This window comes from Ipomoea triloba, chromosome 10 (genome assembly GCF_003576645.1).
Source record: "Ipomoea triloba cultivar NCNSP0323 chromosome 10, ASM357664v1".
NCBI lineage: Eukaryota > Viridiplantae > Streptophyta > Magnoliopsida > Solanales > Convolvulaceae > Ipomoea > Ipomoea triloba.
The window spans coordinates 14,863,488-14,869,372 of record NC_044925.1 but is presented as its reverse complement, the minus strand read 5'-3'; positions in this window follow the sequence as shown (position 1 = coordinate 14,869,372).

The window sequence follows — 5,885 nt, the reverse complement described above, 5'->3', positions numbered from 1 at the left end:
AGTAGATTTTTAGAACCGTAGAAAGGTTGTGATCTTCGCCTCCAAAATTTCCACCGAAGATCCTAAACAATAATCACCATAATAACAACATCTTCATGAATCCATAGCTTAAACTCAAGTTCTAGGAAGGATTCTAGCCATTTTAACCGAATAAAACCAAAGTTTTACCTATTATGGAAGCACTTGTGTTGAAGAAAATAGCTATGGAGTTCTTGGATCCCAAAGATGAAAATGATATTTTTCCTTCTCCTTTTTCCTTCTCTATTTTCGAAAATGAGTGTGGGAGAGATGGGGAAGACTTGGAGTGTAAGTTACATCTTAGCATGGCTTAGCTTATCCCATACTCCTCCCATTTAATTAATTATTTATTACTATGTGGTGAATAAATGTGACACTTGTCACAATCCCATGGTGTGCCTTGTAGAGTAAGTTTGTTTTGCCAGTTAGGGATTAAATCAGATAAAAGTTCGGAGGATATAACTTAATTCGGGAAAATTTTAATACCAAAATTATTCTAAAAATAATCCCGTCATTAACCACTAAAATCAGACAATTTTCCGGCATCTCGCGAAATATAGTGGTACGGAGGTCCGTAACAAATTCACTCTTACAGTTCGTTTAATTTCCACTGGACTGAGTAGGAAGTTCACGCTTAAACGTATCATACTTAATAATCCATTTCTTAGGGAAATTCGAACTGTATATACATCCTCAAAAATTTTACGGTTCGTGACCGGTACGTAGATCGCAGCTTATTAATAACTAGTCTCACTTATAAAAATCCTTTTGAAGTACCGAGAGATCATCTCATAAATGTCATACCCTAAAAAAATATTTTTCGAACCATAAACTTATCGGAATAGACGAGGGGTTACATATTATGTATCTTAAGTCTTATAAATTAATAATTTTGAATTTAAAGAAATTTTAATGTATTTTCGCGGTGCGCTGTTTTCTTTGTTTGGTGCAGATCTGCTGGGTTTTAATTAAAACCCTACGGCGTCGGTTGCCTTTTATTTAATTTTTTTTAAAGTGAAAACGGCTAGTTTATTGATTAAAAAAATAATAATAACTATACGACGTCGGTTCGTCAACGAACCGACGTCGTGTTTAATATTTTTTTTATTTTTTTTAATTACACCTTACCGCGTCGGTTTCTACAAAGAACCGACGCCGTAATGTATATTTTAAACAAATAAAAATATAAATTATATATGACGTCGGTTTGGTTGACAAACCGACGTCGTATGATTTTCGTGATTTTTTAAAAACAGATTGACGTCGGTTTTTTACCAAAACCGACGTCGTATCCCTTTTTAAATAAATTATAAATATAGATAAATATTTGACGTCGGTTTTTTTAAAAATCAACGTTGTTTAGGCGACGATAAATGTGTTTTCTGTAGTAGTGTAACGAGAAAAACCATTTTAATTTCACACCTTCCAAACCTGCAATCAATAGGGGGTTCACATTCCATTTTGTAAGGGTCTTAAGCTGATCCCACTAGTGGGAACGATGTGTACACCCTAATCAATGCCCAACCTTATGCCAAAGCCCCTTTACGTTAAAATAAATGATGGTAGGGACATGGACCGCTCACTGCCGTGGCTTGGGCGGTCACTTTTTCTTCTCAACCCCCTTAGATCTCATCTCGGGCTACCCGACTTCACATGGATCTCCATGCTTTTTCAAAGATCAGTGCAATGGGTACCCAAATCCAAGCGGGGTGGCTCACCTCCTCTCAATTTTCTCATCACCCAGAATCTCTTTGGGATAGTCGACTTCACGTAGAGCTCTATGCTTGTTTGAAGACTGTGCAATGGTTGCCCCATATCCTGGCGAGATGGCTAACCTCGAATCTTATCTCTAGGAGTGGCCATTTCTTTTAGCCTTTTTCTCAATTTGCCATTTCAACCCCCTCATGCCTTTTTCTAAGGGATTGGGGTACGATCTCACATTCTCGCATTTAGGCTCTCTTTTTGCCCCATGCCCTACCAAGTTAAGTTCGATTTCCGGGCTTCGCTAACCTTATGTTTCTAAAAGTAGAGGGTACACACTCCCACTTCGAAAGATTCTTGACTAAGGTCCAACAAAATAAGAGGTGAATAACATGCAAACACAGAGATTTGAACCATGTTGGTTCCATAGATTCCAATTTTTAGGTGCAAAAGGCAACTTCCAAAGCATATTTCAAAAAGTTTTTGGCACAAGATTAAAATTCCTCCTAGATAGTATCAACAATGACACGCTCTCTAATTCTTATACCTATTCGACTCAATCAATCAATCAATTTAAGCGTTCAATGATCACATAATGTGCAACGCATCCTTTCCACACTTAAAAATTAACATCGTCCTCGATGTTGCCACGAGGAACGGCGGACAAGAAGCAGGGGTCATTTAAACAATTAACAAAAGTGCCTTTTCACACTTAGAAGTGTTTCCTGGCTCGGACAATTCGATTAAAACACCCATTCATAAACAAGATCACACTACTCATCATATGTAAATCAAAGCAAACTTGCTCATAGGAAAGAATACTCACATCTAAAATCAACGGGGCATCCCTAATGAGAAAGGGATAGAAAAAGTATACCAACATTGCAAATCCCTTCATTAGCCATATGTGCATACTGTTGCCCTTCCAAAAATTCCCTACATTAAAAGTTAGTATGAAAGAATAAAGAACATAAGCTCTACCTTTCTTCTCCATTGGTGTGTAAGTTGTCCGTGGTCTCCTCTTTTTCTCTTCTTTTTTTGGCTTGGGGTGCCTCCCAAGAGTGCCATGTTTTACGTCTTTGGCTAGACGAAACGTGAAAACTAATAACACAATTAAACTACCAAATGTTTACCATGCAGAATTTAAGGAAAAGAAATTAAACAAAACAAAATAAAATATTGTCCACAAACGATCAACAGAACATCACTTTTGATCATTTCACAGATCACTTTCACGGGATTCAATTTCCTTTAGCTGGTAGGTTGGGTCCTCTGTTCATATTTTCCTTCTTGAACTTGGTCTGCTCTTTTGCTAGATCATCCATCCTTTGCATTTGCTCCAAGTGTAGCTGATATTGGAAGAGTTGCATGGACTTCCAATCTGTGACTTTGATAAAACGTCCTAGTATTTCAAGTGACTGAGATGAAGAAATCGGCGCAGCAGTAGATGGTGTGGCCTTCGATGTACAGTAAGTTGAAATAACTTGGGATAAGTCTGAATACGCAGTAGGCGGTGTGGGTGATGGAAGTGTTGTTGCTTGTCAAGACGGTGAATACATTGGGGAGTCAAGTGGTGAATATAGCGGTGAAGAAGATGAAGAAGGGAGTGACGATGATGGAGATGAGGGTCCAATCGGTGGCGCAGGTGGTGTGACAGTAGTTCCTCTGGCCATCCCTTCAGTCTCCCTGACCCTTGACATGGGAGTAAGTTTCAACTTTGATATGTCCTCAAGATACATAGGGACTATTCGCGCTCCCTTTACCCGATAGTCAAACCAATGCATTTTCATCTAATATCCCAAAGCAACACACAGACGAGTTACCAAGGGCCCTATGAATAACGATTTCACCTTGTCATGTTGTTGTGCTTGCAACCAACCTTTGCATATAATTCCCATGTTTACTGGTTTCCCATTGTCCATGCTCCATAACGTGAATAGATCAAACCTGGAGATTTTATCGTGGTTTCCTGCCCTTCCGCCCCAAGAATGGGAAATTATCTTCCAGATAACTTTGAGATCCTCCCAGATGATTTGATAAACATTGACTCTTTACTATAGAATCCTAGAAGAACACCTAGAGTGTTGACCAAAATATAGTGGTCCTCGTTGAAAAGTTAGAACAGGATTTTCAGGTTCCTAAGGTCTCTTGCCACTCCAGTTACTTCTAGACTTGCCAAAAATTCTTGGATCATCGGAGCATATGTGTCCTGACACCAGCCCAAAATAGTGCTCCAATATGATTCATGAATTAGACGCTCCACTCCGTGCTTGCATTCGAAGGAATCTAATATGGGTAGATCAATGTATTTCCATTGAATAATCGAAAGTCATAGGAGATACTGATATCAATCTCGCATGTTTGGGGTTATTAACAGCACTTGGTTTACTGCGAGGACCTCTACATATCTCATTTCCGGATTTTAATTGCTAGGTTCCCCCATCGGGGCTTTTCCTTTTCCCGCCCGCTCTTCATTCTCGCGTGTGAAGGATTCTTGGGGCGACATTTCCTAAAAGAAAAACAATGGCAACATAATACAAAATATCTTCTCCTTTCAACTCAAAATCTATCATTACGAAATTCATTACAAAAGATGAATATCCTCACACTTATTTTGCATGACTAGCGTTCTTCTCAACAATTTCCTTAATGATTTTTCAATTTCTCAAACAACAATGATCATGATTTTTTCATACACTAGAAACAATTCTTACTACAATAGTCAACACAAAAGTCAACTTCATCTTCTCTCTCAAGACCAAGTTGAGGGTGAAAATGATATGAACAAATAAGCTCAAAATTCGACAAATAGAAGGTTGGAATCAACAATGTAGCACTCAAGGAACAATAAAGCACCATTCTTTTATACTCATGCTCCCAATTTCACATTTAATCCAACCAAACAAGAAATGCCCAAATCTTCATATAGGGTTTATCATCCAAGCATCAATAATCTTACAAAGTCATGAGATTTTCACAATGTAGCAAGAATACAAACTTAATCTCAACTTATAAATGCTTTCAAGACAAAATTATCATGGAAGAGTTCAACACAATGTAGGTCTTTAGAGATATATTCAACAAAGCAACACTCTAGTATTTAAACCAAGTAAAGCACGGTAAGAAGAAGATTACCTCTTTAGATGACTTGAGATAGGAAATAATCTTGAAATCTTGCAAGGAAAATGCCTTAGGATGAAGTGTTTTTACCTTGGAGAAGGGTTTTACTCGTGGAAGAAAAGGAAATGAGGACGGGAGGGGTTTTAAACTTATTTCCGCGAAATTCCTGCGAAACTGCTAGTGCGCGTCCACGCTACCTCCTGTAACACCCCGGGCCTACCTTCCCGTACATCCGAGGCATTACCGCCACACCTAGAGAGAGAGTTCTATCATTCCGCGATAACCCTCACTCTAGGTGCACAGGCTAACGGAACTATTCTCATCACAACATTCACTCAACAGGTACTTAACACTTTCATACATAGCAACTGGTGAAGCTTCATTAAGCGAAGTATATAATGTTGCAAAAATATATACATAAGATTTACCCACGGGCCAAAATACCAACAGGGTTCGACCTACAAGCACTGGTTATGCCTAGCCATTACTACGGCTACCAAAAATTTATGTACGCCAAAAACACAATTTCCCAGAAACTCCCAAAGATCCAACGTCTAGTCAAGCCTGCGGTACACGGGGCCAGTGAACTCTCCCCAGACCAGGTGCCACTCCCCCTCATACCAAGTAATATGGTCCAAAAACCGAGAAGTGGTTATGACCATCGACCACTCCTCCCAAACATCCCGAGGGCTAGGGTCCCAAGGGTAGGGGTAGTGCACAATGAACTCTAGGGGATCGCTACCCTCTAACGGCTCTATGGGGTAGAAGCCGTAAGCAGCCTGGATCTCGTCCATAACCGGGCAAGAGTAAAACGGGGCCGATGGAGCCATAGGAGTATCTGGGTTCGTGGGAGCCTCGGGAGCATAACCAGGTGCGTATGGGTCTTCTCCCTCCATCATCTGTATGTAATCATCATAATCCATGCCCTGACACACATACTCCGGTGAACTTTCGGAGTTCACCGGGCTGCAAGAACTGACACTAGACGGCATCTGATAAAAACACAGTGAAGTGTAGTTAGCACGACGGCTAAGTAAGGATATCCA